This window comes from Capsicum annuum, chromosome 6 (genome assembly GCF_002878395.1).
Source record: "Capsicum annuum cultivar UCD-10X-F1 chromosome 6, UCD10Xv1.1, whole genome shotgun sequence".
NCBI classification, from domain to species: Eukaryota; Viridiplantae; Streptophyta; class Magnoliopsida; order Solanales; family Solanaceae; genus Capsicum; species Capsicum annuum.
This window is the reverse complement of record NC_061116.1, coordinates 167565725-167577856: the sequence shown is the minus strand read 5'-3', so window position 1 is coordinate 167577856 and position 12132 is coordinate 167565725.

Here is a 12132-nt window from a genome sequence, read left to right as displayed (position 1 = left end):
GCACTTGTGGGATTTTTTTATTTTTTATTTTTTGTTAAATGACCTCTTCAAGTTTATTTTTTAATTAAATAGATTATAATTTTTTTTTTGGTTAGAGATCCACTTTTGAATATTTACATTTATTCGTGATTTAAAATTTATTTATAAATTTTATAAGTTACAAATTAGTCTACAAATCACCAACTTACAGAATTTAAACAAAATCTCTCCCATCAAAATCTTTTACTCATTTTAGAAATTAGTTCAAAACTTGATTTGCGATGGACAGATTTATTATTGATCCGATCGATATATGGACAGATCGATTATCGATCTGACAGATTGATTATCGTTTCAAACGATATATGGATAGATCAATTATCGATCCGATCGTTATATGAATAGCTCAATTATTGATCCGATCGATTATATATATATATATATATATATATGTATGTATGTATCTTTTTTTTTTTTTTAAATGGACTAAAATTAAGGAAGAGTAGAAAACTTATAAATTTGGGAGGAGAACGACATTTATGAATAAAATACTAGCTTCAAAAAGGAGAAAATTGAAAAAACAATAAGCTTTTAGTAAGAATGGAGGAGAAAAAAGTTAGAGAGAGGGAAAAAGGTAATTCGAAATTGAAAAAATGAGTTAGGATTTTATGTTTTAAGTATATTTGTAAATAACTTTCATAATTTTTAATATGTTATTATAGTCCAATTATCTTTAAAGTTATTTTTTTAATTTTATTTTAAAATAAAAAAATAAAAAAATAAAAATAGATCATTTTGCTGATTGAAAAATTGAAGAGGTATATTAGCCAAATTTTCTGTTGCTCATTTCATTTGGAACAAAACGGGAGAGCAAAAATATGAGCACTTTGGACATTTTTAAGGATAAAAAGGGATGCGTGGGGTCAGGTAATGAGTTTGTTTTAGACTTTTCGCTGAATTAGGTTTTATTTCAATTCAAGTTCTAAATTAGTGTTATTAACTATTTCTTTTTTAAAATTAAACTTGCACGTCATTAATTTTTTCGAAAAAATATAAATTCTGTCTAAGATTATCATAGAACAGAACTAGGTAAATTAAGATGATTTTTGAAAGATAAAATAAAAGATAGATAACTTTGATCGTCAATCACCATGAGTTAACTGGCCATTTTGAAAATCAAATCTGTGATGATGTGAATATGATCTCTTCACTCTTAACCGTATGTCTTGGCTGCAAATCCTTGGAATGAATTTTTTTTTGATAAGAGGCTTCTTCATTAAAAGTCTTTTTGCGCTGATTATTAAAATTAATTGAATCTTAAAACGGTATGAATGTCAAATAGAAAACAAAAAAAAGAGAAGAGTAAATAATCCAAAAGTGTTGTGAAATCATATATATAAAAGCAAAACATAAGCTAGACAAGATGTCATGTGTCAAGCTATTAAAATAGCCATGTGACAATTTTCAAGACAATATTAAAAAATATTTTAAGACAAAGTTAAAAATACTGTAATAACAATTTTAAATTGAAAAATTAAGTATTTGAATTTGAATAAATTATCCTTTTACAAAAAAGATTTTCATTATCTTAAAAATAGAAACTAATAATTAAAGAGTTCTAATAGATATATACTATTTCAAACTTATCTCATATAAAATTTAAATATTATAAAATATATTTAAATATAATTTATTTACATATTAGGGAATTTATATCTATAATAATAATTAGTTGTAGTAGTGTTGACAATTGTATAGTACGTACATAGTATGTAGAACAACAACAACAACAACAACAACAACAACAACAACAATAATAATAATAGTAATAAAACAAAAATAACAATAGTAGTACATACGTAAATGGTAAATAATATGATTTGATTTCAAATAATTTTTTAATTTAAATATAATATTAGAAGATAAATATGCATTATATTTAAAAAAATTAAAGATAATGAAGAACTTATCTTCTTTCAACAAATTGAAATATTATTTGAATTTGAATAAAAGTTAAAATGGAATGAAATTCTACTCCTTAATCTATTTGAATTTGAAGTACATTATCCTTTAAAAAAAGATCTTTATATAATGTGATTTGATTTCAAATAATTCTTTTAATTCAAATATAATATTAGAATATAAATATGCATTGTATTTAAAAAATTAAGGAATTATTTTTAGTGGTAGTAGGGAATCGATATCTATAATAATAATTAGTTGTAGTACTATTGACAATTGTAGTAATAGTACGTACACAGTATGTAGAACAACAACAACAACAACAACAACAACAATAATAATAATAATAATATAACAATAATAATAATAATAAGACAAAAATAGCGATAGTAGTACATACGTAAACGGTAAATAATATGATTTGATTTCAAATAATTTTTTAATTCAAATATAATATTAGAATATAAATATGCATTGTATTTAAAAAATTAAAGATAATGAAGAACTTATCTTCTTTCAACAAATTGAAATATTCTTTGAATTTGAATGAAAATTGAAATGGAATGAAATTGTACTTCTTAATCTATTTGAATTTGAATACATAATCCTTTAAAAAAAGATTTTTATATAATGTGATTTTATTTCAAATAGTTCTTTTAATTCAAATATAATATTAAAATATAAATACACATTGTATTCAAAAAATAAAAGATAATGAAAAACTTATCTTCTTTCAATAAATTGAAATATTATTTGAATTTGAATGAAAGTTGAAATAGAATGAAATTCTACTTCTTAGTCTATTTGAATTTGAAGTACATTATCCTTTAAAAAAGATTTTATATAGTGTGGTTTGATTTCAATTTCAAATTCATAGTGCTGAAATAATTATTTGAAATTTGAATTAATTTTTTTTATATGATGTGGTTTGATTTCAAATAATTCTTTTAATTTAAATATAGTATTAGAATATAAATATGCATTGTATTTAAAAAATTAAAGAATTATTTTTAGTTGTAGTAGGAAATCTATATCTATAATAATAATTAGTTGTAGTAGTATTGATAATTGTAGTAATAGTACGTACATAGTATGTAAAATAATAATAATAATAATAATAATAATAATAATAATAATAATAATAATAATAATAATAATAATAATAATAATAATCTGTATATATATATATATAAGCAAACTTCTATATATATTATAAAGCAGAGGACGAAGCAACGAAAAAAATCAAGTGACAAATTTTTAAAATGCCACGTGATAATTTTTAGGACAAAACTTAAGTATTGTAATAGACAATTTAAATTAAAAAATATTAAATATTTAAATTTAAAATAATAATATTAAAAGATTCCCCTTCTCTGGCAGGGTTTGTTAGTTGTTAGACAGTCATTATCTTATCAAATTTATGATATTTGTAATCTTATTTTGAATAGAAGACAAATTAATTGATCCATGGTATTAATTTCATTTATCAAAAACAACTCCTGCATATAAAATTTAAAGGGATAATACCCACGAAAATACCTGAAGTTTAACCAAATTTTCAGTGGAGCATATTAAACTTTGCGGGGGTCCTATTACCCCCTATACTTTTTTAATTGGAATTAATTCCCCCAAACACTTTTTAAAGTGGAATTAATACCCCCTCAAAATGTATACCCAGTTTTTTCCGTGGAAAGTGTAGTACACGCGCCGTTTCTTCTCCATTTTATCACTTTTCAACATTTTTTCACAATTACAACCATATTAAATATTCCAAATGATTCCATTGAGTTTATGAAGAAAGTTTTTTCAAATAATTGAATGGAATCTTCCATTAATTTTTCATTGAAACTCGGAAGATTCAATTAGCGAGTTCCATTAATGGAAGATTCAATGAAACTTGCCAATTGAAAACTCAATGGAATATTCAATTTCCATTAATGGAACTCAAAAGATTCAGAAAATTCATTAATGGAACTCGAAAGATTCGAAAAATTTAATTTCATCATTCAATTTCCATTAATGGAACTCGGAAGATTCGAAAAATTCATTAATGAAAGTCGGAAGATTCAAAAAATTTAATTTCATGTATGAACTATTCAATCTTCTGTTAATGGAGCTCGGAAGATTCAACTTCCATGAAGCTATTCAATCTTCCATTAATGGAACTCAGAAGATTCAATTTTCATTAATGGAACTCGGAATTAAATTAGTGAGTTTTCGAGTGTGAATCTTCCGAATCATTCATTGAGTTTCAATTAGTGAGTTCCATTAAATTATAACCATTAAGGAATTTTCCGAGTTCCATACATGAAATTTAATTCAGAATCTTTCCATTAATTATAACCATTAATCTTTCCGAATTATAATTCCGAGTTCGAATCCATTTATAATTCCGAGTTCAAATTATAAATGGAACTCGAAAGATTTGGAAAAATCTTTCCATTAATTATAACCATTAATCTTTCCATTAATTCGGAAAGATTCCGAGTTCCATACATGAATTTTTTTTTCATGATTTTTCGAGTTCCATTGAGAAGAAAGAAGAATGAATAAATAAATAAAAATATAAAACTTTAAATAATTATAAAATTAAGGGGCTGTTTGGCAAAAAAAAGAGTTTTAAAATATTTTTAACATTGTTCACGCGCTCAATGTGCGTGAATCATACGCAGTGTGCCAAGTGGCAGATTTATGCCATTAAAATACGAAAAAAAAGTCTGAGGGGTAATAGGACCCCCGCAAAGTTCAGTATATTCAACTGGTAATCCGGTCAAACTTCAGGTATTTTCGTGGGTATTATCCAAATTTAAATGTTAAGAGTGAAGAGTTCTAAATAAACTTTTAGAATAGTAAAGAATTCTAAATAAACTTTTACTCTTTCATAAATTTATTTCTTTTAAAATTTAAATGTTATAAAATATGTTTGAATATAATTTATTTAAATATTAAATGAAAATTAAAATATATTACTAATTATAGTAATAATAATAATGATAAATAGTAGTCCGTATATCTAATAGTAGTAGTAGTGGCATTAGAAATATATTATATTTTAATACATTAGATTAAATGTTAAATGAAATAGTTGATAGTATTTTAATTCAATTGTATTATGTATGTAGTAAGAGTAGGAGTACTGATAATATTTAACCAACCAAAAAAAGAGTAGCATTGATAGTAATAGTAACAATAATAATGATTTAAAAAATAGTAATGATAAAACTAATAAAATTTAAAATATTTGAATTGATTTCAAAGTTTTCTCTTAATTCAAATTTATAAATTATAGGATAAACACACATTGTATTTGAAAAACTAAAGATAAGGAAGAAATTGATATGATATTTTAATTTAAATTTAAACAGAGTTTGAATTGAGATAAAATTCTAACTTCTTCATCTCTTCTATATATATTATTACATATTACAGTGATAAATAATGTTAAGTTTTTACTTTTTAGTGTGTTATTATTCATTAGCTTATTAGCAAATTTGTTTAATTCTTCTTCTTCATTTTTTATTATGTTTTTTTGTATAACAATTTTATGTTTTAAATCCAGAAAGGTTATGAAATATTCATCTTCATCTTCCTCCATTAATGCTCAAGATTATGGTGTCAGTATCTCTTTTTTACGATAATTTAATTTAATAAGTAACTTATTGTTATTATTCTTTTTTTTTTTCACTATAATTTCTAATATGTATATCATGTTTGTTAAGATTCATGATAATTTCTTTATTTACATACTCATTTCGATGAATCAACTAATTTAATATGTTATCGCTTTAAATAATTTATTTGCACGTATAAAGCACACTTAAACTCAAGCAAATAATGCTTGAACTTTCTTTTCAAGCATTTAGCTTTTTAAATGCTAACCTTTTATATCATTCTAATATTATGTTATTAAAATAAGTGTTCATTTTATTTTATGTATTTTAACTTTTTATTTAGTGGTGATTTATTCATTTAATTCACGAGAAACTTATGATAAATTTCAAATCAAAAATAAAAATTTGAGTTAGTTTAAAATTAAAATACATTATGCTCTCTTCTTCTATTTAATCTCCTGAATCATTGTCAATCATTTTAAAATTAAATACATAGTATGTAGAACAACAAAAGCAACAACAACAACAACAACAACAACAACAATAATAATAATAATAATAATAATAATTAAAAAAAATAAAAATAGCAATAGTAGTAGATACATAAATGGTAAATAGTATGATTTGATTTCAAATAATTTTTTAATTTAAATATAATATTAGAAGATAAATATGCATTATATTTAAAAAAATTAAAGATAATGAAGAACTTATCTTCTTTCAACAAATTGAAATATTATTTGAATTTGAATGAAAGTGGAAATGGAATGAAATTCTACTTCTTAATCTATTTTGAATTTGAAGTACATTATCCTTTAAAAAAAGATTTTTATATAATGTGGTTGATTTCAAATAATTCTTTTAATTCAAATATAATATTAGAATATAAATATGCATTGTATTTAAAAAATTAAAGAATTATTTTTAGTGGTATTAGGGAATCTATATCTATAATAATAATTAGTTGTAGTACTGTTGGAAATTGTAGTAATAGTACTACATAGTATGTAGAACAACAACAACACCACCACCACCACCAATAATAATAATAATAATAATAATAATAATAATAATATAATAATAATAATAATAATAATAATAATACAAAAATAATAATAGAATATAAATATGAATAGTATTAAAAAAATCAAAAGGATAAGTCTAAGTGATAGCCACGTGGTAGCACAAGGATAAGTCTAAGTGATAATTTTAAGACAAAGTTAAAAAGTGTGTAATAAAAAAATTGAATTGAAATATTAAGTATTTGAATTTTAAATACATTATCTCATATTAAAAAAATTATTATCTTAATAAATAGAAATTCATAATTGAAGAATCCTTATAGACTGTTACTATTTCAAAGCTATATCTTATAAAATTTAAATATTTTATATATATATATATGTGTGGGTGTGGGTGTGTGTGTGTGGGTGTGTGTGTAATAAAATTTAAATTGAAATATTAAGTATTTGAATTTGAAATACATTATCTCTTTTTTTGTAAAATCATTATCTTAATAAAAGAAATTCTAATTGAAGAGTCCTTATAGATGTTGACATCTAATTTTTGCCCTCCATAACTAAGCTTAATTCGGAGTTTCTTCGATTTTCAAATAAAATTACAACATTTATTTTATTCGAATAAAGGATTTTTAAAATATTTTCTGTATGTAATCTTGTCATGTTAAGTAGAGATTATATACTATCGTATTCAATTATACGAAATTATATAATTTTGATACTTAAATATTTGCTTTACAAAATATCATATCTTAATCAAGGCTTAAATTCAAATGATTAAGATCTTGATTTAAATATAATCTATTCTAAAAAATAATTTATTTGGATAAATATGAGTTTGATTTTATTGATTCAAGAAACTTCGAAATTGAATTAGGTGTTAATTCATTTCAAATATTGTTTTAATTTAGTCAATTTATTAAATTAGACCTTAATTGAAATTAATTTAACTAAAATTGCAATATAATTGGTCAATTTAATTCGAATTGGGCGAAAATTTAAATAAGATTGTCTAAATTTTCATCCATTGGCTATTTGATAAATAGCCTAAATCTCTACATTACTGAAATCCTAATTCTACCCAACAATATTCAGATCCCCCCAGCCCAGTTTCTTTTCATATCAACAGGCCCAAACCACAAACCACCTAAGCCCAAATCTTAAAATACCCCAGCCCACTTTTTAAACAATGACTCGGTCTATGCCCATTTATTTCCTCTCCACCAACAAAACAAAACAAGAAGAACCTTCAATATCGACCAAAACAGCCAAAAACACGATAATCAGCTCCAAACGACCCCAAAACCCGACCTTATACCGACTTCCACCACCAACTCCGCGCTGATATCGGTGAAACCCAACCCAAATTCGGTGAAAACTAGTTTCCCGAGTACCGACCCAACTCTGTTCGAATCGACCCAACCTTGACCCATGCAGATTCGCAAAGAATTTGGTCGAATCTTCTAGAATACGATGCGTTGGCCTCTCCAACGGTTGAATCCCAAGATTTTTGGGTTTATTGGTACGAATTCGTACACACCTATTGAATTTCTATTGGTTCGTGAAGGAATTTCATCACTTCAAATCCATTGGCTGGAGAATTTTGGATTTCACGAAGAAAATTCCAAAATTAGTACGAGTTTCTTGATGGAAAACGTTCCTAAGTTTAAATTTTGAATTCCTTTTTGAAAGAAAATCCCAAAATAACCCCAGGAGGCCCCATTTTTTGTTCCATCGGATTGAAGTTCTAGAAAACCCTAGTTGTTCTCTATAAAAAGGGAGTTTTATAAGTCTTGAAGGGGGATTTTCGAAAATTCTAGAGAGGTTCTCTGGAGGTTAGAAATTCGAGGGTTGGGATATTTGGGAAAATTTGAGAGGAATGACAAGAAAGAGAGAGAAGGAAGAAAGAAAAAGAAAGAAAATTCCTAAGAAGTTCAATCTTTCAGTAGAAATTTTGTTGATTTTTAGAGAATTCTTCGGCTAGGAAAGAGACTCCGAGTTGACGACAATACTTTCTGGTGGTCAGAATCCTATCGTCAACTCGTCGTCCTATTTTTCTGCCCCAGAAAAGGTGAATATACTCTTGTTCTTTTAATTTTGGCACATCCCCCTTTTTCTACGTAGAATTAGCTAATATTTCAACGGTAATTATGAATGAGGCTGGGTTTTGTCTGCTGTAGATGGCCGTGATGGCCTTAGGGTTTTTTTTGTGATTATCGTTATGCCATTTTGCTGAAGCAGTGCTCGTGTTATAATTTTTAATGTGATTATGCCAAATATACTGTCTTTTAATTGGCGCCGTTGGTTATATAATAGTTATGGTGTGAATAAACATTTATATCATCAAGATTGCACCTTTTCTTTCCAGTTTCCCTTTTTGATGTAGCGTTTCTTGCTATACTCTGCTAGGCTAACTGTTATTATAATCATTTGATCCGTGATTCCAGCTTCGTGTTGCTTCCCTCAGTTTTGCAATCTGTTGTTTAAACCTTAATATCGTTAGTTAATTATTTAACCATGGTTTTCATTTTTCGCATGTTGCTTATGGTTTGATTTGCTATCTCTATGTTTGAACATTCCTATTTTAGTCTAGTTATGTCTTCTTTAGCGTACCTTGGCTCTGATTCTCCCCAGTTTTCTTAAGTGTTGTCCTTCATACAAGGTCAACGGTGATGGCTTAATTTACTGATTCAGCAGGATTCAGACTACCTTATAGCTTTTGACCTTTGCGACTGATAGAGATGATGGGTATACATCTATGGTAAGGTGATAGTCCCATGAACTCTCGATGACCCTGCTTTGGGATTTTGAAAGTTCATTTCAAGTTGAGGTCAAAAAGAGAGTAAGGAGGGCCTCACAGATGTATTTCTGAGAAGTGCGAATGGCATTCTTGTTATGTCTTAATTAAAGAATAAAAAAAGGGTGCTGCTTTGGTCATTCACTGTAAACATGTTTGCCTAGATGTTACAACTTGCTTAATTACATCTTACTTTGAAAAATGTCTAGCCTTTCCCTACATCATTTGCTCCCTTTGTTTTGATAGTTAGACGTATGTTAGATTTTCGCCTTATCTACCTTCAGAATAAAATTCCTATGGTTAATTTTATGTTTCCTAGGCTAGTCGATGTTCATTCAAGTTTCTTTCCCTTTTTTTCTTTACTTTTGATTCAATTTTGTTTCATCTGCCTAGAACTTTTGGAGTTCTGTAAGGCGTTTTCCGACTATTGAATAATGCTCGAGTGTTTACTATTCCCCCCTCCAAAACTGTTTAAAGTTCTATGTTTCGTTAATGTCGACCTTTCTCGATGTATTGGCATGAGTGTCGCATTTTTTTAGTATGAAAGGTCAGATAATAATAAGTTCGGATGGCTGCCTCTGGAATTCAGTTTTAATGAAGATTAGGCATCTAGGGAAGATGTTCTCGTTATTCTACCCTTAATTGATTACCTTGTGTCATGAGATTCGTTCGTCGAAGTTTGAATTTTCTCAGACTGCTCTTTATTCCAAAATTGTTGTAGTAGCCATCGAATCTTTAAAGAGTATGGAAAATCTATTCTTTAGCAGCCGTTTTTTCATGTAGTTTGATTACTTTCCTCAGTTGAACACTTTCTTTACTTTAAATCCTAGCCCTTTAGCTTGTTATCTGCACCTTAGTATGACAAGATTGGATTTTTATTCTGTTTCTCCTGATTATCGATGAATCATTGTTTGCTATAATTTTAAATCCTTAGTCTTGCACCTGTAGTTGCTTGTGTTAGCTTAAGTCCATGGTGAAATGTTGCCTGTTGTAGTTCTTTAACTCATTATTTTAATAGTGTAATGATGTTTAGCATGGTTTGACTAATTTTTTGTTCAATATAATTTGGATGAACGTATCCCCAGGCTCAATCTAACTAAATTGTAGTTTGTTTGATAAATAGGGTGGCTTTGTAACCTGTTTAGTTTAGTTCAGCTATAATTTCCTTTGCAAAGCAATGCTTCATTTTTTTTGGGAAAATCTGTGATATTGTGATGCCTCTAGTTTTAATTTTATTCTGATAGAGTATGGTGTGTGTTACTAGTTGGATGACCCTGCCATATTCGAATTACTGTCTTTCAGTTCGTTTGAGTCACTACAGTTTACTATTTGTTTATCAATTTGTTATACTATTTCTCTATGTAGCATTTCGTATTTTGGGTGTGCATTAATTTCGTTTCTTTTTCTTCTTTTGCATGACAATTCGTTGGAGTCTAAACGGACTCTTTGCATTCTCTAATGGGCCAATAAGGCCCATCCATTAAGTCAAGCCTGAAAGAGAGTCTAAAGTTACATAGTGCACGGATACGAAGAGTCGAACGAAGAAGGAAAATGGGTTAAAAACCTACATTTGAAGCATCCGAGAGACTTGAAAGTCTCGGTTTCCATTTCATTCATTTATTTAGTCATTTATTTATTGTTGTCATTATTTATTTAGTTATTTATTTTTATTCATTCATTTGGGCCTAGAAGCCAAAGTTGTATTTAATACATGTGGAGCAAGATTCGAGTCAAAGGCTCGAAAACTTAACTAGGACAGGTGAAATGGGTTTAAAGCCCAATTAGACTAGGACAAGTCTCGTTGATTTGGGCCCAATGGCTTAAAATCCCTTACTTCCTCCCCTTCCCCTCTTCTTTATGCTTGTTTGTTTTATGTGTTTTGCGAACCTAGTTAAATCCTTAGTAAAGTCGTTAAAAAACTGATTTTTGCAAAAAACTTTTTCCTAATCAACTACTTTTCAACAAATTTAATCCTTTTTGAAGTTAGTCAAAAGACGTTTTCAAAAAAGATCGGATAACCGCAAGTTAGCGGACGTTTCAGGTGCCTAACATCTTTCTAAAATGTTAATAGGAACCACTTACTTCGAATCTCTACCTTAAACGATTTTCCTATTTTGGATCGTTTAAAGTATTTATAAAGGTTTCTTAATTCCTTTTCAAAATTAAGTGGCGACTTTCAAAAAATTCAATTTTTTTTTGCAAAATAGAAATGGTAACTCTGTTGGAGATTTTAACTATGTTCTAACCAAATGTTTGATTTTGTCTTTTGATTAACTGTTTATATGTTTTGATTCTGTAAAGATTAACTATCGCATCTCATGGCATAAATATTATTTAAACTATTTGGGGTATCGTAGATGTCCCGGCCCTTATTGTTCTATTCCAAAATGTGTTGGAAATACGAATGGCTTATTATCACGTGAGTTGTCTGATGGTTGTTTGTATTTTCAAACTCAAGTTGTCCGCTTGAGAATCAGTGTTCAAACCCACTCTAGACACCGAGGATAGAACGAAACCAAAACCCTATTTTAGGCATGAGCCTAGGACGACCCAATACCCGAGCGGGGTATTGGGCCCATTAGAAAACCTGCCCTGCGTCTTTTGACCTCGAGTCAATTACAGACAAATCATATTATGTGTTGAAAAAAATATATGCTTGTCTAATTCAATCCAATACCTTTTGGGGTCGGGGGAAGGCTTATCTTTGACTACTTTCATGTAGGATATGGCTCAACTACATTCCCACAAAAAGTTCAAGATGGTT